A 27,522-nucleotide genomic window follows, 5' to 3' on the forward strand; every position below is an offset into this window, starting at 1 on the left:
ATACACCCGCAGTCGCATACACAGAATATATGCATGCCCGGGGACGGACAGGGTTGCTGAGCAGCCCTGGCAGTCCCCCTATGCAAAAGGTGCGTGGCCTCGCCTCATTGGGGCATGCCGTGAGTCACGGGGGCTTGGCCTCGTGGCACGCCCCTGTCTTTCACTATCCCAGCTAAGAAGAGCGCCGGGAGGCGGAGCTGCTCGGCCAGGGTTTGACGCCGGACCGTCCCATCTGGCCGTCGTCCCTTCAGGCATTTGCCAGAAGTGGCAGGTGGGCCTTGGGTATGTCGCATATCATTTTAATAAGCAGAAGCTGCTTGTGCATTCTATTCGCATCACTTTGCGAATAAGGCGCTCAGCGCTACAGAGTCACGGCATGGTGCGACTAGAAGGGCTGTTTAAGGTGCAAGGAGGCAGGATGTATGTGGGCACATCTGTAAACAGAAACAGTAAGAACGAAACAAGAACAAAGTGACTTACAGTACAGAACATTGCACGACATGGACAAGGTGTATAACCACTGCTGCATAGGCAGCACTTGTTGAAATATGAAGTGAGCTGCTGCACAGTCTCTATGATGCATCAATACATGTCTTCTGTGCATGTGCGGCGCCATCTTGTCACTATGAATGCGCGCCACAGTGGGGCATGGACGTGTCCCACATACAGAGGAGTAGCATGTGGCCAGGGTGCCCAGAGCACGAGCATGCTACCGCGCCCCCCCCCCCCAAAAAAGTGTGCGCTATATAATATAACTGCTACATACATACATACATACATACATACAGGGTCGCACATACATGCAAACATATTCAGGAATGGTCACACATCCATTCATACATACATACATACATACACTCAGACATACATACTTATGCAGGCAGGGTCACACATTCATACATACTGTGATAACTTGGGGTAATTAGCTCAGTAGAGAGTGGATTGGTGCAGTGTTTAGGTGCTTAATGAGGGTCCACACATAGCTTTCAAGTAAATAAATGATACTTTACTTTCCATCATGGAAAGTCAGGAAACAAACAGAAAACAATAAACAACCTAGTCCCTATTTAGGGCGCCTAACTCACTTCTTGAACCCTCTCTATAAGTGTGCAGCTAGTCTGCCAATATAGTCTCTCACAGTCTCTGTGCCTTCCCTGTGTCCTCCAGGTATACGGTAGGCCCTGGCTTCCTCAGCCTGCAGCCCCGCTGCTTCAATGTCACACAGTCTGAGAGGTTTATCGTCTCCCCTTGCCTCCTGCAAGGTCCAGACACAGGCCTCCTGGCTCCCAATGGCTCGTTTAGCTTCACTGAGCTCTCTGGCTGCTACAGTCTCACATAGACTGTTTGAAACAGCAGCCTGACTGTTCTGCCTTCTCATCAACCCACAACTGAGCTCTGTCCACAAGGCAGCCCTTACACAACTTCCCAGAATCCTTTTCTACTCTGTGTGGGCAGATCTCTCCTGCCCCACACAGAATCTGCTGCTCACCAGTAGAGATGAGCGGTTCGGATTCTGTGGAATCCGAACCGCTCCGAACATTGGGGATCCGAGTCCACCCGAACCCTGTTCGGGTGTTCACCGCCTGACTCGGATCCCCGTTCGGGGCCGAACGGCGGCCGCCTGATGTCGGATTCTCACTAGAGAATCCAACATCAGGTCTCCTCGCGTGTAGGGCAGAGCGCAGTGATAGCGCTCTGCCCTACACAGACACAGACACACAGCCGCCAGCGGCAGCTGTGTGTTTGTTACAGCAGCCAATGAGAGTCACAGACTCTCATTGGCTGCTGCATGGAGGGAGCCGGCTGGAGCTCACACATGAGCTCCGTCTTCCGGCTCCCTCCTCAGCGTGTGACAGAGCGGACGGCGCGGGAGCGGGGAATCAGGTAAGTTTTATTTTTTTTATTTTTTTACTTGTCAAAGGTCCGGGGGCGCTACTGGGGGGGGGGTCTGCACTACTGGGGGGGTCTGCTACTGGGGGGGCCATACTACAGAGGGGCCTGCTACTGGGGGGGCTATACTACTGGGGGGGTCTGCACTACTGGGGGGGGGTCTGCTACTGGGGGGGGCAATACTACTGGGGGGGCCATACTACAGAGGGGCCTGCTACTGGGGGGGATATACTACTGGGGGGGCCATACTACTGGGGGGGATCTGCACTATTGGGGGGCCATACTACAGAGGGGCCTGCTACTGGGGGGGCTATACTACTGGGGGGGTCTGCACTACTGGGGGGGGTCTGCTACTGGGCGGGGCTATACTACTGGGGGGGCCATACTACAGAGGGGCCTGCTACTGGGGGGGCTATACTACTGGGGGGGTCTGCTACTGGGGGGGCCATGCTACTGAGGGGCCTGCTACTGGGGGGGGCCATACTACTGGGGGGGCTTACTACTACTGGGGGGGCTGCTACTGGGGCAGCCTACTACAGGGGGGGCCATACTACAGGGGGGGCCCATACTACAGGGGGGGCTACTACTGGGGCAGCCTACTACTGGGGGGGCCTGCTACTGGGGCAGTCTACTACTGGGGGAGCCATACTACTGGGGGGGCATACTACTGGGTGGCATGCTAATGGGGGGCATACTACTGGGGGGGCCTGCTAATGGGGGGCATACTACTGGGGGGGCCTGCTAATGGGGGGCATACTACTGGGGGGCATTCTACTGGGGGCACTGCATAGTGGACCCTACTACTAAGGGGACTGCATAGGGGGCACCACTGCTGGGGGACATTGTGTAAGGGACACCGCTACTGTGGGCATTGTGTAAAAGGGTCACTACTGTGGGCATTGTGTAAAAGGGGCACTACTGTGTGTCGTAACATAAATAAGAGACACTACTTTATGGTGTAATGTGAATAAGGCCCTATGTGCGGTGTAATGCTAATAAGATTGTGCACTGTGACTCCTAGGGCCGTAGCCCACTTTGTAAACAAGTACTGTGACTCTGCTGGCCGTACCCCACTGGGTGGGTGCACTACTTTTCATTTCTGCCACTGCTGTGTGGCAATGTGTCATAGATGTGCTTTATACTGTGGTGTCTGTGTCGTTGTGCCGCTGCTTTGTCGCTTAGTAACCAGTCAGCTCACTGCAACCTTTGGCCAATAATGTTGAAAACAATATTATAAGCTGTGATATGGTCTAAATTGACTGGAAATTAATGTTATTGTGGTTAATAATACTCTAGGAAGAAAAAAAAGACCAATTTATGTGATTTTAGCTTTTTTTGTCAATTTTTGTAAAAAAATCCAAATCCAAATCCAAAGCCAGTCACCGCAGTTTGGCAAATCCAAATCCAAAGCCGGACGACGAATTAGAACCAAATTCAAATCCAAATCCGGCAAAAATGGTCCGGCGCACATCCCTACTCACCAGTGCCATCTCTGGTGATACTGCCACATATCCCCCTCCCCAGATTGAAACCCCTGGGTTCAGCGACATGGAATGAGGCATTCTCATGACGATGTCCCTCTTCACTCTCCTCATGAGGGAAATCAACTGTATCCACAGTCATACAGACTCTTGTGATCTCTGGGGGTCTCATCCTCCAGATTCCAGAATTTATTTTCCTCCAAACTTTATTCCACACTTTATTGTAGCAATGGTACTTCTTGCTTGTCTAACCTTTAACCTTCAGCCTTAAAGCCCTGTATTGGCTACTGGCATATTTCACTGATAGCTCCTCTTCTTTCAAGGGGTCAGCAGTATCCTGAGAGTCAGCAGCATCACAACTTCTGGACCTTGGCTTTATGTCAACAGACCATGTACTGGCACTGCCACCCTCAGATTCCAGACTCTAATGTCCACATAGGATACTTGAGTATTTACTCCATTGATCCACAGAATTTATCTCATGGCTTTGATGGCTATCTGCCACTTCATTAAGGTATAGATCTCTTGGACTTTCTTGTGCTCCCGAATTTTGAGCCTTGAAAATCTGATGAACAATATCAACATGTTCCATCAGCACAGGTTGAAGTTCACTCTCCACGGAAGTCTTCATTTTCTGTCTAGCTGGACTAGTTTCTTCAAGCTTTATCATGTGAGACCACCCCACTTCCTCATAGACAAATCCAACAGCACTGCAAATTCCATCCTGCTTGCATGAATGCATTGTTTCACATACATGAGTATTATTCTTCATAAGACTCTCAGAATTAACTTTCTCCAAGGTTCTGCTTTGCCTTACAAAACTGTGTGATTGAGTCACATTCTCATCACTCTGAACATGCGGCAACAAGAGAGTCTCAGCCTTTGTAGCCATCACTATCTTCGTAGAATTTTGTACATCCTGTACCTTTACTACACAGGTCATGTGATCACCATCTGTATACGTCAATTCTTTATTATCAACTTCGGACACAGTTTTGCAATATGGATCTGTGCCCCTTTTGGAGGACTTCAAGTTCATACCCTCAGCTATCACTGTAAGCTGAAAGTCACTGCAAGGAATCTCATCCACTTTTCCAAGACGAACCTTTTTGGAATTTCCCAACTCCGATACTTCTGTCCCTTCTTGTAAACTGGTATCGTTAATCAGGACATCTCTATGGTCCCGTTGCTGCTGAAAGACATAACTCTGGAACATCTTACTTAGTTCCGGCAATTCACTGTTTGTCCGCTGCTCACCACACAAGACACTCTGTACCGGTAGCATACCACTCTGCGCGCCAGCCTTTTCAGGACCAACCTGTAACAATTGCTGCTTGTCTTTATGTACTTCTGCCACACTGGGTTCAGTGAAGACATCGGACACCATTTTGGGTCCAGAATCCAACTTCAGAATGTTATTTAACTTCTTTTCCTCTTCTGATTTTCCCAATACCATGTGGAACTTTTTCTGAGCCATAGACAGCTGCTCTTCCAGATGGGCAATTTTCACCATGGTGCTTTCCAACTTGCTCTCCGATTGCAGTAGATTGCGCTCCACGACTTCAAATTCAGCAACTCTCAACTTTTGTACAATTATTTCAGACTCTGCCATGTTTAATTCACTTTGCAACTCCAGTTCTTTGGTACTCCTCTCAACTTGGAATCTTTGCAACTGGTTCTGTTCTGGTTCTCATTCTGTTCTTGCAATTCCAAGCCCTGCCATGGGCAAGGTTAAGCTCTCTCTCCAAAGATTCACTTTGCTTGGCGGCTTTATGCAGACTTTCCTCCAGAAACACATTTCTCTCCGTCAGACATTCTGAAACTGCTCTAGCTGCAGCTAAATTGAATTAGAGAGTTTGCACTTGCTCCTTACAGCCAACTTCAAGATGAACCATCTCCATCTCTTTTCCTTCACGGTCAGTTTCCCACTGAGTGCGAGTCTGCAACATCTGGAGATAGTTCTCTTTTACTTCACAAAATTTTTCCGCCAGAGAGTTTTTCTCCAATTCACAATCTTTAAGTTTACTTGAGCGGTCACAATTAAAGAGTCTTTTTCTTTTAACACCAGACTCAGATCCACCACTTTCACTTGCGTGTGCTCTACATCACTCTGTCTCTGGACACATTCTTTCAACTCTTCTACTTCCTGCTGAAGTACCACACACTTTTGCTGCATTTCAACAATATCTTGCTCTAATACATCATTCTTTGCTAGGAGCACATCATTCATATACTTTGTAACACATTGGAAAATTTTAGCCTCCTCAAGGCGTTCAGACATAACCGCTAATTTAAGGTCTGTCTCTTTAAGAACTTCAACTCTTTTTTCTTCTTCTTGCACCAATGCTATTTTCAAAGACGACAACTCACTCTGTAATGTCTTTTCATTTTGCGCATACAAAAGCTTCTCTTTTGTAGACTTGTTCTCCAAGTCACTTATCTGGTCGCAATAGCGCATATGTGTTTCACGCCAAACTTCACACAGAGTAAGCTTTTTCCATGCTGACATAGTCCTCTCCTAGTGGACCTTGCACCATACACTGACCACACACACACTAACATCTTTATTCTGCTTTTTAAATGTCTCTTTCAATGGAATAACACTGTTTACCCCATCAATTTGAAAGGATTTACCACAGAGGATTTCAAACAGCTTTAAATCCCTTCCATGTAAGCGACTTTCTTCACATTCAGACTGTAAACTCCAGACCGGATTTTCCATCTCTCTAGACGGAGAATGAACCTTTGTAGGTGGTCTACCTTTAGAATTTTTCCTTTTATTTCCCATGATTCCGGGCACAAAATACACAGGAACAACTTGTTTTTGTTTTCACTGTATCACACTTTGTCTTCAAAAAGTATTTTCAACACAGCAAAACATTTTTCTTCATGTGGCACTGCAATTACCAGCATGTGTCAAACAGTCTCAATAGCCTTTCAATAGGAATCTCTGCTCCACACCACAATTGATTAGCCACACCTGACTTAATGAGCTTGAGCAATTCACCAGGATAAACCACACAATTTATTTTAACCCCTCCAATGCTGAGGAAGTGCACATTTCTCTTCACAGACAATATACTTGAATACTTCTGTTTCTGGCAAACTTTGCATCTCCCATAAGCAAAACAATTCTCCAGCAATTTGTGTAACACTTATTTCTCTTCTTTTCTAAGGAAAAGATGAACACTGCAGCAATAGTGTACACTTGCAGACAATTTTTTAGTTTAAACAAAGCCACACAACAAACTTATCTTCACTCACCACCTTGACGAGCATTCCACCATGCAGGTGCAGTGAGTCTCCTTATGTCCAATTATGCTGTGCAATAAGCATCCATATTTCCATTTGTATTCTTGCGTAAAATTTTCGTGCGTAGAATCTTTTTACCCACATTTTCTACCACATGTAATAAGTTGGGGTAATTAGCTCAGTAGAGAGTGGATTGGTGTAGTGTTTAGGTGCTTAATGAGGGTCCACACACAGCTTTCAAGTAAATAAATGGTTCATGACTTTTCAGCATGGAAAGTCAGGAAACAAACAGAAAGCAATAAACAACCTAACCCAGTGATTCCCAACCTCGGTCCTCAAGGCACACTAACAGTCCTGGTTTTAGTGATATCCATGCTTAAGCATAGATGGTTTAATCAAAATAACTAAGGTACTAATTAAGTCACCTGTGCTCAACTATGGCTATCCTTAAAACCTGGACTGTTAGTGTGCCTTGAGGACCGTGGTTGGGAACTCCTGACCTAGCCCCTATTTAGGGTATCTAACTCACTTCTTGAACCCTCTCTATAAGTGTGCAGCTAGTCTGCCAATATAGTCTCTCACAGTCTCTGTGCCTTCCCTGTATCCACCAGGTATATGGTAGGCCCTGGCTTCCTGAGTCTGCAGCCCCGCTGCTGCAATGTCACACAGTCTGAAAGGTTTATCGTCCCCCCTTGCCTCCTGCAAGGTCCAGACACAGGCCTCCTGGCCCCCAATGGCTCGCTTAGCTTCACTGGGCTCTCTGGCTGCTACAGTCTCACATAGACTGTTTCCAGCAGCAGCCTGACTGGTTTGCCTTCTCATCAGCTCACACCTGAGCTCTCTCGACAAGGGAGCCCTTACAAACTTCCCAGAATCCTTTTCTTCTCTGTGTGGGTGGATCTCTCCTGCCCCACACAGAATCTGCTGCTCACCAGTGCCATCTCTGGTGATACTGCCACAATACATAAACACAGACATACAAACACATGCAGGGTCACACATTCATACATACATAGACATACACATACAGACAGGGTCACATACATACATACATACATACATACATACACACAGACATACATACACATGCAGCCAGGGTCACATACATATATACATACATACATACACATGCAGGCAGGGTCACACATTCATACATACATAGACACACAGATACAGGCAGGGTCACATACATACACACACACATACATACATACACACATACAGACAGGAAGGGTCACACATACATACAGGCAGGAAGGGTCACACATACATACATACATACAGGCAGGCAGGAAGGGTCACACATACATACATACATACAGGAAGGAAGGGTCACACATACAGTACATACAGGCAGGGGGGGTGATAGACATAACTACTGGGGTATAACCTCTCTTACCTTATTGTGGACCCTGCAACTTCTTCCTCGACATGCTGTTGTAGCCCCACCCCCTGCTGGGGTCAGATGAACATGTGCTGAGCTCCACCACTCAGGGCTCAGCACAAGCTCCTCTAGTGACCAGGAGTCTCTCACTAGAGCAGGAAGGCAGGACAGGAGCTGGTGTTGCTGCTGAGGACCCAGCACAGGCTTTCAGCTACTTGACAGCTGCTCCGGAGTCCGACTTCAGGGCGCCCTCTGGTAAGTAAGGCGCCTGGAGCTCGCGCTCCAGTGGAACTGCCCTCCCTATGCCTCTGCCCACATAGCTCTGAGAGACCCTGCTATATCCTGCATTAGATGACAGCTGTCACCGCTTATACAAGCACCACTACCAACATACTGTACAGTACAATCACCGTCTGGTGATCTGTATACACCGCACAAGCTCAACTCTATGCAAGAGTCTGTGCCTAACTGTCAGTGCGGCTGTACAATCACATTACTGCTCAATAAGCCATCCCACTGGTTAAGCACTTGGCTGTTTGGTTACTTTGAGGCATCCGCTGGTGTTTACTATTACTCTGCTGTTACCATCGCCAATAGTATACACATATTAAACAGTAGGAGAATATAAATACTCTCAAAATGGGCATTTCAGACTTTGCACATTCAGACGCACAGGTGTACACCAAGGAAGGACTTATAGCGGCATCTGCATAAAGTGGCAGAAGCAATACCTGCAATGTTGAAAGAGGAGTGCGCTACTGCACAGACTCCATCTTACTGTCCCTCCCGGGAGGCTTCCTTCCCTGTACCAAGATGGCCATCATAGTTTGACCTACGCAGAGCCATCTTGCCACTGTGTAGAGTGACATGGTGGGTGATGGACGTCTCCTACTTAGTTCCTAATAAGAGACCTGGAGCCCGATTTATTACGAATCGCAACTGCGATTACGCACGCAGACGGACGATTGTTGTGTACTGCACATGCATATGCATCGCAGTGAGCGTGTGCGAATGCACCACTGCGATCGCACTGCAACCACAGAGACAACGCAGACCCAACACACAGTGATTGAGCTTTCGGGGGTGTTGACAGGTAACACGTACAGTAGGCGTCTCACTGTGTTTGAACGCCGTTACAGGGGCATGCATAAATTAACCACTGCGATGGCATACGCAGCCTGAGTTTTCACTGCATGCTGGAAGTACAGCAATTTCTGAGTAAGGTCTGACCTTGTGCAATTGTGTGAGAGGCTCCAATATTACTTGAAGGTGGGCGTCTTTATGTTGGGCTGCGACGACATTGCGATTGCAAACATTAACATATTTTCGCAGTGGGTCTGCGAGCGTAATTGCGAGTTGTGATCCATAATGAATCAGGCCCCTGGTAATTACCTGTTATTATTCTGTTCCAGCATCATGCTCCGGTTTGTCAGTTGTATGAGACCCTGCACCGCTCCATCACCAGTGCATATAGCGAAGTGAGGGCCTGATTCACAGATTAACGCTAATGCACTCGCAGCTGCATTCTCTCATGGATCGCAGTTGTTAAAAATTGCTAATGTCTTCCAAAGCAGATCCGAGCATAAGGACGCCCACTGCCGCCTTCTCATATCTGTTCAACGATGTGCAATAGTGTAAACATTGGTACAGCATACTTGCCGACATTTCGGCAGGGGAATCCGGGAGGGGGCTGTCAAGTCCGTCCAGCAGGGAGGATGGAGGCGGGTCAAATAGGCGGAGCGGGGGCGGAGCGCCGACGCGATCCCGCCATAGTGGCCCCGCCCCCCCGCCTTATAATGCCAATATTACTGGCATTATAAGGCAGGGGGCGGGGCTACAATGACGCGGTTCAGCACGAATCGCGTCATCACACCCCCGCACCGCCCAATTTTGCAGCTGGTGCGGGGGTTAGCGGGGCTTTCCGGGGGACTTGCCTAGTCTTGCGGGGTGTCGGGAGCGGCACCCGATTTTCGGGAGGCTCCCGACAGTCCCGGGAGAGTAGGCAAGTATGTGGTACAGTCGACGCACATCGAGCAGTCTTGCAGCATATAAGTCAACTCTGGCCAGTTCCAAACACTGCGGCTGTCCTGACACGCAGAGAGCTCTCATGCTGCGAAGGAGATCGCAGTGGCTAATTTATGCACGCCTATGAAACTGAGTTTAAATGGTCCGACACGCCTGCGTTTTTCTAACCACCCCCCCGTTACCTCCCCCAAAAGCTGACTACCTGTCACTCACTTTGCAAGTAAGTACTCTGTGAGAGCGTAAATGCAAAACAATCGCTGTGAGTGCGCAGTGCTAACAATCGCTCGATCTGCGGAAATATCGGTATTGCGGACATCTCTCAATCAGGCCCTGAGTTCGGCTGTAGCTGCTATAGCCAAATAACCAACACCACTGGTTAAGTAACCGGGCCACTGGCATCACTAGGGGGGTGCGGGCCGCACCAGGTGACACCATCCGAGGGAGGTGACACCAAAATAGCAGAGCGGCTCTGCTATTTTGGTGTCACCCCGTCGGATGGTGCCACCGAGCAGCCACAACGCAGAGAGAGGCAGCGGAGAGGCTGTGGGCTGTCCCCAGCAGCTGCCGGAGCGCTGGGTAAGCCCACTGTGTGCCGAGAACAGAGGGGGCGTGACATGCACATATAAGGGGCGTGGCCTCGCAGAGAGGCCACACCCTCTTGCATGCGATTAGGAGTCCTGCCAGCCGCACTTGGTGTCAGCAAAGTAAGTGACGCCGCTGAACTGGTTTGTTCATAGTTGGAGTCACCCGCCGGTGTGTGCCTACATAACAGGCAAATGACGTACACGCGGAGGCTGGAACATCCAACTCAGAACCAGAGCCCATAGTGCGTCAGAGAAGGACTAACGGGTCAATTCAGTCCTGCCAAAGTTTGGAACTCAGCAGTGGAATTCGTATGCTTATAGAAAGAGGTAGGTCCTCACTGGGTAGGGGGCATGGCATGGCAGAGGTGGGCGGATGTGGGGCATGATGATGTGATGGCTCAGAGCTACGATGACGTGATACAACGGAAATTGCATCATGGCCCTTCTGTGCCACCCACTTTGCAGTTGGGAGAGCCACATGACTATTGGGTTCCTCCTGGCCAATCTGGGAGGGTAGGCAAGTATGTATAAAATTAGGAAAAAAAATAAAAAGTCCACAAAGTGCCCCATTTGGAGGGCAGGAAACATCCATCCATTGGTGGCCATCCGGCCATGTGTCTGGCTCTCTATGGTCATTTCCACGTAAATTAGTTGATTGGTTATTTTGGTGAAGAAAATGGCGTTGCCCAGAAGCGGCTTATTTGCCTTTGGTGCAGAATGACACGGGACGGGATAGTGAGAATTTATATTGTGGCTTAGCTGTTACAGGTAAGAAATGCTTCCTGTTCTGCACTGTGTGAGGCTGAATACCATGACGGCCTGCAGCTGTAATGAGCTCTGTGGGAGTCAGGCCAGGTGGGAAGCCTGGAATCCTAGCGGAGCTCAGCTGGGATTTCCTGACACACATCACACTTTCTGCTATGGTTTCAGTCTAAAAAACTCTGCAGCTTTTCACATGTCTCCAAACTCCCCCCTGGCCAAGTGTTGCTCTACATGAGCTTATCTTCCCCCGAATTCATGCTAAGATAGCTAGACAGCAGGCACCACTTCCAGGCTGAAAAGGGAGAAACATCTTGAGCATCCCTTGCTGTTTCCTATGGCGACACATTTTCAGAAATCGGTTATTAAAAGAAAACATTTGGGGGGTTATTCGGGTGCATTGGACTGTGGTCGGAACTCCAATCGTGGTCATTTTTCATCTTGTGCATCTGTGGCCAGTTATGAAGCAGGGCCTGCCACATCCTGTTCTTATATTATCCCAGCAGCACAGAATATTTCAGGAGATTAGAGCGCTGACCTGGCTTCCGGGTGACAGTAACTTTGACTCTGCGATAGAGAGAGGACAGGGCAGCATGTAACATGGACAGTGCCATGATATGGGGAGGAAAATGTGGGACTGATAAAGAGTGGAGGGAGTAGGACCCACCAACAGAGTAATGATGCGAGGCTGAAATGCAATGTACCACAGAGGTGCCTAATAACGCCAGAAGGGGCCCGTGTACTGCGGACCTCCTCTCAGCAGCGGGAAAATGGCGCATGGGCACTAGAGAACAGAAGCCTTAGCACAGTGCTGTGCGCCATCTTTCTAGAAGATGTCACTGCGACAATGACGCCGCAGAGGAGAAGTAGACCCGCTTGCCGGAGCGAGGTAAGTATACTCTGAGTGCAGGGTGTGTGGTTTGGGGTCCCCTGCACCAAGCGTATAAGTGCTAAAAATGCCGATGATAATGATGGCGCTGCTATCAAGGGGCGAAAGAGTGATCACATAAATGCGTATGACTAAGAATACGAGCGTATAGTCGCACTAGTATTTTGATCACACTCCGTTCACAGCGATATCTCTGGAATTGCGTTCTCATTACTCGCGACTCAGAATGAGGCCCCATATATTACAAAAGGGTCTTCTTTTATTTATTTTTTGCATTTCTATTAATTTCTAGGAAGATGTTATGCACTTTGCAAAGGGCCAGATGTACTAAGCTCTGAAAAGTGACAAACTGGAGAGGGATAAACCACCAGCCAATCAGCTCCCAACTGTCATTTTTCAAACACAGCCTGTAACATGACAGTTAGGAGCTGAGTGGCTGGTGGTTAATTACTCTACACTTTATCACTTTTCAGAGCTTAGTACATCTCCCCCAATCTTAAATGTTACTCTTGCTGCAGCCTCAGAATAGTGCTGGCGTTACCTGACGCACAGGCTGACAGTATTACGGCCATCCTGTTCTCGGGATCTATTTAAAGGAATTTCTATGTGCCGACATGAAGAGTAATTACAGCATCCAGGGCTTCCAGCTGATGCAGGAGAATGTGCGATGGAGAAGGATCGCTTTTTGCCTTTGTACTAAGTGTATTATTTTTGCCTCAGCACCTGCCCGGAAGCTGTCGGGGGGCATTGATTTTTGAGACAGAACGATGGTTTGAATGGGAGACTTTTGTGAAATGTTCTGAAACGTATCAGTTCATCAGCGCAGGTCGGTCCTCTGTAACGATGGCTATTACCCGCTGGGTGAGAAAAACAGATTCTATTGTGGTGAGTGGTTTTGGGGGAGAGGAATATAGGGAGTGGGCACAGAAATCCAAAATGTATTTGTGGATGGTGTAGTGCGTTACTCAGGAGTCGTTCTTTCTCATGTAGTGAGGGTCTGGAGGTGAATGTCTAGTTAGACTAGATATTGCAGCAGCAAACACTAATGGCCTCTACTTTCCACCTGTAATTCCAGTGTGCAATTGTGGGGGGAGTGCTGGAGTGGCGCAAAAATATAGTCTACGATATCGCATAGCTAAAAATAGGAATTTGTTTATTATTTTACTTAAATAAAATAATTTCTTAAAAAGAATAATAGCATAGATAAAAAGGATGCATAAGAGAGTGTGGGCATGTGAAAATCATAAAAAAATCATGAAAAATCACACAAGGTGCATAAAATACATGCAAATCAATGCCAACAATGATATAACATTCCATATTCAGTATTACATTATTGGCAACATTGTATAAACTTCAGCAATCCAAGTCCATAGAGTGGTAGTTTGTAGGGTATCGGTATGAATTACCGCCGGACCTGGAAGGTGGCACATGAAGATCCCGACAGAGGTAAGACCTCTAACCCTCCCCTCTCCCCCCCCCCTATCCTTCCCTTAAGGGCGCCTAACCCTAACTCCCCCCCCTTGTGCCTAACCCTAACCTCCCCCCAGGGGTGCCTAAAACTAACCCTCCCTCCCCGCACCCTAAACCTAACCCTCCCAGGGAGGTGCCCAAACTCAACCTCCCCCGGGGGTGCCTGACGCTAACCCCCCCTTCCCCTAGCCTGACACTAACCCTCCCGGGGGGATACCTAACCCTAAGACCCCCCGGGAGTCTCTAAACCTAACCCTCCTCCCCCACGGCTATCGCCTCCCGACGCCCGGCTTACCAACGTTCGGTATGCCGGGCGTTGGGATTTCAGCATGCGGCTAATGATAGGCATCGATATTTAGATGCCTATCATTAGTCCCATGCCGGGATTTCACTGTCGGGAAGCCTTTCGACCGCCGATTTCCTGGCTACATCCCATTTGTAGCTAGCTGCACCTTATGAGTATGTGATAATCGACCAACAGTCTAGAGATGATAATATATCTTCATGCATGCAAGTTATCAAATGACACCTCCTATCTCCATACCTCCTGTGGCGTACTGCCAGGTCTCCAGTACTTGGTGTATTAAATGTGTATATGCCTCCATTTGCTGGATAGCCGGAACCCGCTTCCAGATGTTGAAGTTCTGCACTGCTTTGATGTCATGGTGCAGCGGCCGGGGAGATGGAAATTCCAGCTGGTGCGGGCTGTGGAGAGCCGGCTGTGAGCGTGTGCGTCCTCCTCATCGTCGGACAGCTACTTCCGGGTATCGCTTTGCAAGGGTGAATCAGAAATCCATAATATTGATACATAAGGGGAAATATAACAAACTTTCTAAAGAAGACAGGTGGCGAAGTCACCCATAGCAATCAATCAGCTTCTAACTATCATTTATCAATTATAGTCTAAAAAGTGATAGCTAGATGCTGATTGGTCCTCTTTACAAAGTTTCGTACATCTCCCTCTTACTGAGAAGACCACTGGCTACACCAACAGGCGGTAAGCTTCAGTGGGGCGAAGACTGATGTAAATGTTTAAATATTCTCTGTACAGTGCTGGTGGTCGATACATAAAGTTTAGGGTCCCATTTAACACATAGGGGCCTATTCACGTACCCCGATAATTAACACACTGACTCACTGCGGATGCAATTCATCATTGCTCCGGCGCTGAGGCAGTGTCACAGTTGGTGCTAGTGAGTTACCTGTCTCAGGTGATGAACTGGAATCACTGGAGGCCGGCTGGACTGGAACCATGGGTAACATGAATAGCTCTTTTAATATAAAAAGTGGGTAGCAGTGAGAACTGCCTTTGGTGATGAGTGACTGGAACTGGAAACTTGAAACATTGGAGTGAGACCAGAAGGAACTTGGAGGGACCGGACTGGGACCGGCTGGTAGGCTGACTGAGCTGGTCGGGGTACCAGTAGATGAGCTTGCAGATGGATGGTAGCACGGAAGCTACTTGGTGCAGCTAATGAGCCGTGAGGTGAGGGGACTTGGAGGAACCGGACTGGGACTGGCAGGAAGGCTGACTGAGCTGGTCGGGTTACTAGTAGATGGGCTTGCAGATGGATGGTAGCGTGGAAGCTACTTGTTGTGGCTAGCTACGAGGAGTGGCTGGATAGCCGTGGGTAGATGCTGGTAGCTGGGTGGCTACGTGGAGTGGCTGGATAGCCGTGGGTAGACCCTGGTAGCTGGATGGCTACGTGGAGCGGTTGGATAGCCGTGGGTAGACGCTGGTAGCTGGGTGGCTACGTGGAGCGGCTGGATAGCCGTGGGTGGATGCTGGTAGCTGGGTAGCTACGTGGAGTGGCCGGATAGCCGTGGGTAGAAGCTGGGTGGCTACGTGGAGCGGCTGGATAGCCGAGGGTGGACGCTGGTAGCTGGGTGGCTACGTGGAGCGGCCAGATAGCCATGGGTGGATGCTGGTAGCTGGGTGGCTACGTGGAGCGGCTGGATAGCCGTGGGTGGACGCTGGTGGCTGGGTGGCTACGTGGAGTGGCTGGATAGCCGTGGGTGGACGCTGATAGCTGGATGGCTACGTGGACCGGCTGGATAGCCGTGGGAGAAGCTGGTAGCGTGGAAGCTACTTGGAGCAGCTTGGGAGCCGTAGGTGAGAGATGGTAGCGTGGAAGCTACTTGGTGCGGCCTGGGAGCCCTGTGGAGAAGCTGGTAGCGTGGAAGCTACTTGGAGCGGCCTGGGAGCCGTAGGTGAGAGATGGTAGCGTGGAAGCTACTTGGTGCGGCCTGGGAGCCGTGTGGAGAAGCTGGTAGCGTGGAAGCTACTTGGAGCGGCCTGTGAGCCGTAGGTGAGAGGCTGGTAGAGTGAATAGCTGAATGCAGCAGGCTTACAGATAGCACTGGTCTAGGAACCAGCAGGAGCCTGGGACACACTGGTACTCAGAGGTACAGCTATAGCACAAGTTGTACACCACGGGATGTAACGAGATGTTCAAGCACTGAGTGCTATTAGAGGAGGATCTATATACCTAGAGTCTGGCAGCGATTTGTGGACACAGACAGGTGGTCTGGCAGTGGCATTCTGAGTGGAGCAAGGCACAACATGCAGAGGGAGTAATCATCTCTGCAGCCCTTGAGAATCAGGACCACACCTGTGATTTCAATTAAAACTAGCAATGCTCACAGACAGAGCAGGGTCCAGGTGATTAATCAGTGTGGGAAGGAGAGCAGTCTGCACACACAGAGATGTCACAGCCAGCATGATTCAGCCACAGCAGATGTCCCAGGAGAATTACAAACACAGATCCATGGAGCAACTGGCAGAGGTAAGTCACAAAAGCTAAAAACTAGCCAGGATTGTGACAGTACCCCCCTTTTCATGGGTGGACTCTGAACACCCAAATAAATACATAGGAGAACATGAAAAAATGAGACACCCAGGAAACTGAAAAACTTTCTTCCAAACATGACATTACAGGAGCTTCAAACATAGGGACACCATCACTCTAGAAACATCTCTTTAGACATCTTCTTAATTCTTACATTTATTGGGATACCAGGAGTGGAAATTCTACAAAGGGGATGGTTCAAGACCTTCGTCGATTCTTCTTTCTGCTGCGAGAACGTTTTGTGCCAAAAAAAAGGACATGGGATCCTTGGTAACTCCTGTGGAAATACATGACTGGAAAGGACAGGGTCAAATGGCAGATGGTTTTCAGGGAATGGAGAATTATCATATGCAGGATTGAGTTCAGACTCCGAGTCAGTATCTAAAGGTAAAATCGAAGGTTTAGTAGTACTTGAACATTGATAGGACTCCTGGGAGGAACTAAGCGAAATATAACCAATTTTTATGGTGTTTTGGGAGGTACCGCAGTATGAAGAGGACAAGGAGGTGGGAGCACATCTCATGTTCAGGGATGCCGATTCTATAGTGCTACTCTCCTTGGATGCTTCGAATTCAGCATGTTGGCCCTTGAAAACTTGACCTTGTTCGGATTTCAGGGAAGTGGAGGACTCAGCAGAGGATGATTCCTTAGTAGAACCAACAGACTGCTTGGACCGATTTTCAGAACTGAGAATTTTACTAGAATTTCGTTTGACAGGTTTAAGACCAAATTCTTTAATAACAACTTAACTGAAAGTCTTTATTTTTAGAAGCACAGGATCTTTAGACTCGATGAAAGGATTGGCCCAGTCCAACGCCTTACCTCTAAAGGAAAAGAGAAGGTACTTAGTAAAGTTGGTAGGAGTGATACCACAAGCTGGATCTGCTTCCATGATTGCAGCATATTGCTCCAGTAATGCAAAATATTGCGATAAGTCCCCATCAAAATATATGCATCCTGGAGTATCCGATGAAGTTTGTGTGTTCGAGGATTGTGGAGCACATTCAGGTGCAGAGCTGGAAGAGACTTGAGGATGCTCCAATTGATGAGGAGTCAAAACAACTGAAGTTGACAGCTGTTCGGTACTTGGACTAACTAAAGGAACTGGAAGGAGTCCTGAGGAGCCAGAGACAGCAGCTTCAACAATCGAGGCTGAGAACAGACTACATAAACTGTCATCCTCTGGAATGATATTAGCAGGAGACGTTGAACAGGAACCATGATCAGATTTTGTAGTACAAGACTCTTCTCCCTGATAACTGGAACTTGAAACCCCCTCCTGAGGCGTGAGACTTGAGACCCCCTCCTGGGGTGTGCGACTTGAGACCCCCTCCTGAGGTGCGAGACTTGAGACCCCTTCCTGGGGTGCGAGACTTGAGACCCCCTCCTGGGGTGTGAGACTTGAGACCCCCTCCTGGGGTGCGAGACTTGAAACCCCCTCCTGGGGTGCGAGACTTGAAACCCCTTCCTGGGGTGCGAGACTTGAGACCCCCTCCTGGGGCATAATTCTTGTAACCTTCTCCTGGGGTGAGAAACTTAAGGTCCCCTCCTGGAGTACAGAACTTGACACTACCTGTTGGAGTATGGGACCCAAAATCCCCTTCTGGGGAAGCTGACTTGACTTTTCCTTTTGGGGTATGGAACATGAACCCCCCTTTTGGGATGCAAGGACAGAAACTTCCTCCTGGGGTGAGTGACTCAGAACCCCTTCTTGGGTTACGAGACTTGAGGACCCTCCTGGGGTTGAGACTCTGGAGAACCCTCCTGGGGTTGCCAACTGGAGTCCCCTACCGGAACAGGCAGAATCCGGGCTGGGACCGGAACAGGCAGAATCCGGGCTGGGACCGGAACAGGCAGAATCCGGGCAGGGACCGGAACGGGCAGAATCCGGGACGGGACCGGAACGGGCAGAATCCGGGACGGGACCGGAACGGGCAGAATCCGGGACGGGACCGGAACGGGCAGAATCCGGGACGGGACCGGAACGGGCAGAATCCGGGCTGGGACCGGAACGGGCAGAATCCGGGCTGGGATCGGAACGGGCAGAATCCGGGCTGGGATCGGAGCGGGCAGAATCCGGGCTGGGACCGGAACGGGCAGAATCCGGGCTGGGACCGGAACGGGCAGAGGGCCTGATTCAGAGCCGGACGCTATTTGCGCTCGCTCGTTCAGAAAAAGGGGCCGGCTATTTAAATTGAGCGCTCACTCTTTGCGATCTGTTGACGCCTCTATGTCTGAGCGAGCGAACAAACATGCGCTCGCTATTTTGTAAAGACGCCCCCTGGCCGCTCGCATCCTACATCATCTCCGCTATTTATTAGATTAATCGAGTACATCGAAAGGCGTCTGAACATGCTCGCAGTGCTTGTGGTTGGATTTTCCTACCACAATCATGCGAACAGTTCAGGCTAAGAAACAACCAAGTGACGTGGTCGATGACGCTGCTTTGTTAATTATGCACACCCTTAAAACGCCCGTTTTGACCATTTGGCACGCCTGCGTTCGGATCTCCACTCCCCGGTTTCAAGCACCTTCCCCTGTTACCACCCATAAACGCCTCATCCTGTCACTCAAATTAGCAGGCACTCGCTATTTTGCGAGCGCTCGATTTCCGACCGCAATGACTGGTTGGTGAATGCGCATTATGACCCATATGCATGCGCAGTTGTGCGAACATCGCTCGGAGCGAACGAGTGGCCGCTTACGAGCGGCTCTGAATCAGGCCCAGAATCCGGGCTGGGACCAGAACAGGCAGAATCCGGGCTGGAACCGGAACGGGCAGAATCCGGGCTGGGAGCGGAACGGGCAGAATCCGGGCTGGGAGCGGAACGGGCAGAATCCGGGCTGGGACCGGAACAGGAAGATTCCGGGCTGGAACCGGAACGGGCAGAATCCGGGCTGGGACCGGAACGGGCAGAATCCGGGCTGGGACCGGAACGGGCAGAATCCGGGATGGGACCGGAACGGGCAGAATTCGGGACGGGACCGGAACGGGCACAATCCGGGATGGGACCGGAACGGGCAGAATCCGGGCTGGGACCGGAACGGGCAGAATCCGGGCTGGGATCGGAACGGGCAGAATCCGGGCTGGGATCGGAACGGGCAGAATCCCGGCTGGGACCGGAACGGGCAGAGGGCCTGATTCAGAGCCGGACGCTATTTGCGCTCGCTCGTTCAGAAAAAGGGGCCGGCTATTTAAATTGAGCGCTCACTCTTTGCGATCTGTTGACGCCTCTATGTCTGAGCGAGCGAACAAACATGCGCTCGCTATTTTGTAAAGACGCCCCCTGGCCGCTCGCATCCTACGTCATCTCCGCTATTTATTAGATTAATCGAGTACATCGAAAGGCGTCTGAACATGCTCGCAGTGCTTGTGGTTGGATTTTCCTACCGCAATCATGCGAACAGTTCAGGCTAAGAAACAACCAAGTGACGTGGTCGATGACGCTGCTTTGTTAATTATGCACACCCTTAAAACGCCCGTTTTGACCATTTGGCACGCCTGCGTTCGGATCTCCACTCCCCGTTTTCAAGCACCTTCCCCTGTTACCACTCACAAACGCCTCATCCTGTCACTCAAATTAGCAGGCACTCGCTATTTTGCGAGCGCTCGATTTCCGACCGCAATGACTGGTTGGCGCATGCGCATTACGACCCATATGCATGCGCAGTTGTGCGAACATCGCTCGGAGCGAACGAGTGGCCGCTTACGAGCGGCTCTGAATCAGGCCCAGAATCCGGGCTGGGACAAGAACAGGCAGAATCCGGGCTGGAACCGGAACGGGCAGAATCCGGGCTGGGACCGGAGCGGGCAGAATCCGGGCTGGGAGCGGAACAGGCAGAATCCGGGCTGGGACCGGAACAGGAAGAATCCAGGCTGGGACCGGAATGGGCAGAATCGGGGCTGGGACCGGAACGGGCAGAATCCGGGCTGGGACCGGAACGGGCAGAATCCGGGCTGGGACCGGAACGGGCAGAATCCGGGCTGGGACCGGAACGGGCAGAATCCGGGCTGGAACCGGAACGGGCAGAATCCGGGCTGGGACCGGAACGGGCAGAGGGCCTGATTCAGAGCTGAACACTCTGACCAGAGCGCTCGCTCTGAATCAGGGCCCTCCTACCTTTTTTTGGAGCGTCCTCATGGCCGCTCGCATAGCTGTGGGTTACCACCCACAGCTATAGCGAGCGTCCATGATGATGGTCGCGATGGTCTTGACCATCGCGACCATCAGGCTTGCGATGGAGACCCTGTGGTAGGGTCTCGCTGCCGCAAGCCCTGGAGTGATTTTGGCTCTATCAGAGCCAAAATCACTCCCACTGACATCACTAGTGATGTCAGTGGGGCTGGCTTGGGTCGGTAGGCGTTCCCATGGGAACACCTCCATCTGGCAGGCACGCCCACCAAAGGGGGCGTGCTGTCAATCAACATCGACAGGATGCCCCCTTTGGTGCGAGACCCGGAGCGATGGAGAGCCCGTCGCTCGCTGGGTCTCGTGCATGCGCACGACGGAGCTCCCTCCATCGTGCGCATGCGCAGTGGGGGAACATCGACCCGCTTGCGAGCGTACTGCCGCTCACGAGCGGGTCTGAATGACCCCCAGAATCCGGGCTGGGACCGGAACAGGCAGAATCCGGGCTGGGACCGGAACAGGCAGAATCCGGGACGGAACCGGAACACCCATTGAGACGTTGACACATTGTTATACTGCTGGAATTGCAAAGGGGACAGCCTTTGATAAAGTGGTCAGAAGCTCCACAATAGCGACAGAGATGTAAATCTTTACGCCGCTGGCATTCAGCCACAGAGAGCTTGGAGCGCGGGTAACTTCGATGTCTCACTTTACTTGCCATGGAAGAATCTTTGGTTCTTAGAGATTCCAAGACAGAGTTTTTAGTTGAGACAGAACTAGCTCTAAGAAATTCAGGAATGATCTGAAAGATTTTGCTGAGTAGAGCCTGTAGCTGTTCCAGCAGTTGATGGAAAGTAGTTAGGGGTTCAGGTAAGATTTGGGTATCATCTAGCCGGTTAGTCAGAATTTGCAGAAGCTGTAGTACTTGATGCTGTACGGCCTCCTGTGAATCCAAGCGAGTGACTAGGTTAAGGAAAGCACTTGATCCAGAATCAGGTGCTTGATCTGCCACCATCGTTAGGCTTGAACATACTGTCACAGTTGGTGCTAGTGAGTTACCTGTCTCAGGTGATGAACTGGAATCACTGGAGGCCGGCTGGACTGGAACCATGGGTAACATGAATAGCTCTTTTAATATAAGAAGTGGGTAGCAGTGAGAACTGCCTTTGGTGATGAGTCACTGGAACTGGAAACTTGAAACGTTGGAGTGAGACCAGAAGGAACTTGGAGGGACCGGACTGGGACCGGCTGGTAGGCTGACTGAGCTGGTCGGGGTACCAGTAGATGAGCTTGCAGATGGATGGTAGCACGGAAGCTACTTGGTGCAGCTAATGAGCCGTGAGGTGAGTGGACTTGGAGGAACCGGACTGGGACCGGCAGGAAGGCTGACTGAGCTGGTCGGGTTACTAGTAGATGGGCTTGCAGACGGATGGTAGCGTGGAAGCTACTTGTTGTGGGTTGGGAAGCCGTGGGTAGATGTTGGTAGCTGGGTGGCTATGTGGAGTGACTGGATAGCCGTGGGTAGATGCTGGTAGCTGGGTAGCTACGTGGAGCGGCTGGATAGCCGTGGGTAAACGCTGGTAGCTGGGTGGCTACGTGGAGTGGCTGGATAGCCGTGGGTAGACGCTGGTAGCTGTATGGCTACGTGGAGCGGCTGGATAGCCGTGGGTAGACGCTGGTAGCTGGGTGGCTACGTGGAGCAGCTGGATAGCCATGGGTGGATGCTGGTAGCTGGGTGGCTACGTGGAGCGGCCGGATAGCCGTGGGTAGAAGCTGGTAGCTGGGTGGCTATGTGGAGCGGCTGGATAGCCGAGGGTGGACGCTGGTAGCTGGGTGGCTATGTGGAGCGGCCAGATAGCCATGGGTGGATGCTGGTAGCTGGGTGGCTACGTGGAGTGGCCGGATAGCCGTGAGTTGATGTTGGTAGCTGGGCGGCTACGTGGAGCAGCTGGATAGCCGTTGGTGGACGCTGGTAGCTGGGTGGCTACGTGGAGCGGCCGGATAGCCGTGGGTAGTTGCTGGTAGCTGGGTGGCTACGTGGAGCGGCTGGATAGCCATGGGTGGACACTGGTAGCTGGATGGCTACGTGGAGCGGCTGGATAGCCGTGGGAGAAGCTGGTAGCGTGGAAGCTACTTGGAGCGGCTTGGGAGCCGTAAGTGAGAGATGGTAGCGTGGAAGCTACTTGGTGTGGCCTGGGAGCCGTGTGGTGAAGCTGGTAGCGTGGAAGCTACTTGGAGCGGCCTGGGAGCCGTAGGTGAGAGATGGTAGCGTGGAAGCTACTTGGAGCGGCCTGGGAGCCGTAGGTGAGAGAAGGTAGCGTGGAAGCTACTTGGAGCGGCCTGGGAGCCGTAGGTGAGAGGCTGGTAGCGTGGATAGCTGAACGCAGCAGGCTTACACGTAGCACTGGTCTAGGAACCAGCAGGAGCCTGGGACACACTGGTACTCAGAGGTACAGCTATAGCACAAGTTGTACACCACGGGACGTAACGAGATGTTCAAGCACTGAGTGCTATTAGAGGAGGATCTATATACCTAGAGTCTGGCAGCGATTAGTGGACACAGACAGGTGGACTGGCAGTGGCATTCTGAGTGGAGCAAGGCACAACATGCAGAGGGAGTAATCATCTCTGCAGCCCTTGAGAATCAGGACACACCTGTGATTTCAATTAAGACTAGCAATGCTCACAGACAGAGCAGGATCCAGGTGATTAATCAGTGTGGGAAGGAGAGCAGTCTACACACACAGAGATGTCACAGCCAGCATGATTCAGCCACAGCAGATGTCCCAGGAGAATTACAAACACAGATCCATGGAGCAGCTGGCAGAGGTAAGTCACAAAAGGTAAAAACTAGCCAGGATTGTGACAGGCAGCTGATCCAAAAATCAGCTGTCCCAGGGAGCGGTTTCACTGCTCCTTTTGGAGCACTGAATCTTTTCACTGCTTGCGAGAGCAGTGCACATGCGTGACCTACATCCGACGGAAGGAGGCAGACAGGGGCGGAGGTGTAAGAGGTGTGCGGTACGGTCCCTCCTGCCTTGTGGCCATGCAGGGTCCCTTCCTGCTCTAACAGTGTGTCACACTAATACCCCTTTCAGACATCTCGAGATTCCAGGGAATTTGGCCTGCCTCAGCCAAATTCCCGGGTAGCCGCATCTGTCTGAAAGGTACCTACCCGGGAACACGTTCCCGGGTAGCCGCCCTTGCAATCGATCAGGGTTTTTCCCAGGACATAAGTCCCGGGAAATTACCCTGCTCTTGTGTGAATGGTGCTACCCGGGAATTTACTACCGGGCTTCACCAAAAAGCTCCTGATTGGCCTGGATGCGGCTGCCTGTTGATGAGATCATCAGCAGTAGCCGGACAGTGGAGTGCAGACGCCACAGACGCACACATAGCACAAAAAAGGCAGTGCACTGCTACTTAGGTCCCACAACAGCTGCAGAGAGACCCTCAACACTACGAGGTGACAAAGGAGAGTGGGCCAGATTCAGAGCCGGACGCTATTTGCACTCGCTCGTTCAGAAAAAGGGGCCGGCTATTTAAATAGAGCGCTTGCTCTTTGCGGTCTGTTGACGCCTCTATGTCTGAACGAGCGAATGAAACATGCGCTCGCAATTTTTTTAAAAATGCCCCCTGGCCGCTCGCATCCTACGTCATCTCCGCTATTTATTAGATTAATCGAGTACATCGAAAGGCGTATGAACTGCTCGCAGTGCTTGTGGTAGGATTTTCCTACCGCAATCATGCGAGCAGTTCAGGCTAAAAGACAAACAAGTGACATGGTCAGTGACGCTGCTTTGTTAATTATGCACACCCTTAAAACGCCCATTTTGACCGTTTGGCATGCCTGCGTTCGGATCTCCACTCCCCGTTTTCAAGCACCTTCCCCTGTTACCACCCACAAACGCCTCATCCTGTCACTCAAAATAGCAGGCATTCGCTATTTTGCGAGCACACAATTTCCGACCGCAATGACTGGTTCGCGCATGCGTATTACAACCCATACACATGCGCAGTTGTGCGAACATCGCTCGGAGCGAACGAGTGGCCACTTACGAGCGGCTCTGAATCAGGCCCAGAGTGCAGTATCAGGTGGTTGGAGAGTGGTGCCGGTGAGTAAAATTACTGTTTTATTACTTTATTAAAAGAGCTTGTTTCTATTATATATGGCATACATTTTAAAATACTGAAATACATTAATAATACACTATACACGAGATTAATTTTTTATTCATTTGCTTATTTATTTAAATTTTCTGGGTTTTCTTTAGCGCGGTAATCTTTCTTTTTTCTGTGTACAGGTGGCTGGTGATCATGGCACATTGGAAGGACGAGGAGGTCCGTGAGCTCTTACATGTGAGGGGAGAGGGGGAAATAAAAGCTCAAATCACAGGCACTGTTAAGGATGCCATGATCTATTGCAACATTGCCAAAATCCTGGCCAACCGGGCTATTGTGAAGACACAGCAGCAAGTCCTTAATAAGCTAAAGAGCCTAAAGAAACAATACACAAAGGTCCATGACCACAATCGTAATCGCAGTGGTGTGGGAAGGATGGAGTGGCCCTTATTTGATGATGCAGATGAGGACTCATCTAATACCATCATCATTGAACCAAGCACTGGCACAGATGTGATCTCTCCAACGCAAAGACAAGATTCTGAGTCCGAGCCACAGACCCAGGGAGACAAGCCCACCCTACGCGGTAACAGTAAGTTTAATTCACATAACATGTTCTGCTGCATTAATCTATGTAATGTTGTAGTTACATTTGTAGTATATAGCAGAAACCGTATTGTTTCTGCGTTTATCTTGTAGTGGAGGATGGGCACAGCATGCAAAGAGTCGTGCTGTTTTTTGAATTGGGACCATTTATTGTTTTGTATTTCAAATATTTTTTACATGTGTTGCTCAATGTTTTCTCTCTTTTACTTTCAGTTTTCACAGTGCCAACACGTAAAAAGAAGAGCAAAATTGATGTTGCTACCAAAGCCATGACAAATATTCTGTGTGAACAACTACGCGACCTAGATTCGGAATGGCAGACACAAGAGGATGCCAGACTGCAGCGGTTCATGGCCAATGAGAGAGAAATGCAGAGTCATTTGCTAAAGGAAATGATGGCTATGCAGGAAAGGCTTAGTCGCGATAACCGCAAATTTTTTACTCAAAACTTGAGCACAATCCACTACAAAACAACACATGTTCCACCACCCACCCATTTTGGGCACCAAGCTAATTATCCAAACTCATTTGGGGAACCATCCCAGTATGTGGAACAACCTCAGTCTCCCACCTCATTTGAGCATACATCGCAGTATGACCAGCACGCTAATTTCCCCCCAGCATTTGGGCAAACTACATGCAAGTATGCTCAACAACAATCAAAGCCCCCCCCCAGCATTTGGGCAAACTACATGCAAGTATGCTCAACAACAAGCAAAGCCCCCCCAGCATTTGGCAAAATATCCCAGTATGCGCAACAAGTAAAGTCCCCCCCAGCATTTGGCAAAATATCCCAGTATGCGCAACAAGTAAAGTAAACAGCATTTGGCAAAACATCCCAGTATGCGCAACAACTAAAGTCCCCCCCAGCATTTGGGCAAACTACATCCCATATATCCAAGCATCCGCAAACACCTCAGTCATCCTCAACATTTACAGATAATACATTAGATAATGTACCCAAAGGTCAATTTTAAGATACTTTGCCAGCTAATACTCTGTCACAGGAACTTACTACTGTCAAAAACCCAGAGTTTACAGTTTACCAAAATATTTAACTGTGGTAATCAAATATACAGTATCTAGTGATGTTAACTAGACATATCCGTATCATGATGTTGAAAATGTTATGGTTACTGCTTGTCGTTTTTTTGTTTTAATGCCTCACAGCTATATGCGCACTTAACATTGTTCTCATTGTCTACGCTTCGACAATATCAATCCATACATAAAGATGGAGTACTTTGGGTTCTGAAGTAAATGTGCACTTTTATTTATTTTTATACTATTGTTTGGTTTTGAATTGTGTTGTATTTTGTGCAACATTATTTCCTATGTAAGAAATATGGAAATGCTTTCAAACTTCGTATGCAACTTAAACAAAAGGCCTTTATTAAAATAAAAGATTTTTTGAACAATTCAAAAATTAAGTTTTTGTATTTATTACAATAACATAGAATTAATGTTTTTTGAAATGGTGGTTCTAATCAATTCTGTGTCATTGGTTCGATAAGCAAGTGAGGTTGATGAAAGGGTAGAAGGATCACTCCCAACAGGCTCCTCCATGATGTCCCACTCTGGCAGGTATTCTTCTCGCTGTATCTCACAGATGTTATGCAAGATACAGCATGCCGCTACAACATCAGTAATCAGCCGAATGTCCACATCGTTTCTTTTTAACAAGCAGCGCCAACATCCCTTCAGTCTCCCGAATGCATTTTCAACAACCATTCTAGCTGAACTGAGGGTATGGGTGTAGGCGATCTGCTAGTTCGAAAGTACAACCTGTTGGCTGCACCCTTTCATCAACCACCTCCGTAGTGGAAACACAGCATCCCCAATGATGTGGACTGGTATCTCCACTCCATCCACAAGCTTGGACTTCTGCAAATGGAAACAAATATTACAGTTATTATTAAAGGCTTTACAGGTAACAGTGTTGTATGCAGATACGGTATATCAGAGCAAATTGCAGGTGACATCCCAAAAATCATGTTGTGGTTCGGTATGGAAGATAATACATATCGGTTTTGCAATAAAAAGCATGACATAAATGTGTGTATAGTTACCTCACGAGG

The sequence above is a fragment of the Taudactylus pleione genome, unplaced genomic scaffold (assembly GCF_031769625.1).
Source record: "Taudactylus pleione unplaced genomic scaffold, aTauple2 ptg000212l, whole genome shotgun sequence".
NCBI classification, from domain to species: Eukaryota; Metazoa; Chordata; class Amphibia; order Anura; family Myobatrachidae; genus Taudactylus; species Taudactylus pleione.